The sequence below is a fragment of the Rhagoletis zephyria genome, unplaced genomic scaffold (genome assembly GCF_001687245.7).
Source record: "Rhagoletis zephyria isolate East Lansing unplaced genomic scaffold, Rhagoletis_zephyria_1.1 Rzeph_scaffold_54086, whole genome shotgun sequence".
Taxonomy (NCBI): Eukaryota; Metazoa; Arthropoda; class Insecta; order Diptera; family Tephritidae; genus Rhagoletis; species Rhagoletis zephyria.
Genome location: NW_016211139.1, coordinates 872 through 1871, shown reverse-complemented (window position 1 = coordinate 1871; position 1000 = coordinate 872).

Genomic DNA, 1000 nt, shown 5'->3' with positions numbered 1-1000 from the left:
ACATCCAACAGCTGCACTGTTGGCAATCAGCAACAGTTTTCCAATTTTTCAGTCAGCTCACAGTGGACAAAACGGTGCAAAACAGGAAACCAAAAGCGTCAACCACTTTGGACTCACCTTTCAGTTTGTCCACATCTTCAGGAACATTACCAGTCCCTGTTGCTTTTCAGCTTTTCAATTATTCAATCAATCACTCAGGTAAATATCTTCAGTCAGTAAACTTCAGTGCAAGTGGTTGGTGGTTGTGCAAGTGGTGGTGGCGATGAGGCGCATAGCAGAGGAGATGTCAGCAATGAAGATGTCAAGGAAATGAATCCACGACCACTCCTTCTCCTCCTCCTCCTACTCCTCCTCAGCAAAGAGCGACTCAATGTCGAGCATGTTCGCCGCTTCGAGAATGAGTCGACGGAGGCTGGGCGCCTCTAGAATGTCGTTCTCAGAGAAGGGCGGATGCGCCTTGGGCATGTACGACCTTCGAACCTAGAGGGGTTATAATCAATTAAAACCCCATCATTAAATTAACCCCTCCCCCTCCCAGTTTTACCCTAAAGAGCCGATGCATCCGCAGCACCACCGCACAGAAGACGTAGCGCAGCGTCAGCAGGCGGAGGAAGTCGTCCGCGTAAAATTGAATGTAGGCGGCGTCAGTGGCCCGGGAGCGCACCAGCAGCCGCCCCGCCTCCGCGAGAAAGCGGTCCACCACCTGCTGCGCCCGCTCCCACAGCTGAATCGACAGCTCGATGATGTTCGACACCAGACAGAGGGCGGTGAGGGGACAGTGGAGGAAGAGGGTGAAGAGCGAGCCCTTGATGGCCTGGTCGTGGAAGGGGGCGGGGCTCTCCTCGGGCGACATCAACACGACGAGGGGCTGGCCAAAGTAGCGGGGAATGTGCTGGAAGGCGGTGCTGTTGTCCGAGTCGACGACGAGGAAGAGCGGGCGGCGGACAAAGGGGTAGAGGTCGCCCGGGTAGAGGCAGTGGATGTCCTTGGGGGCGGAGGG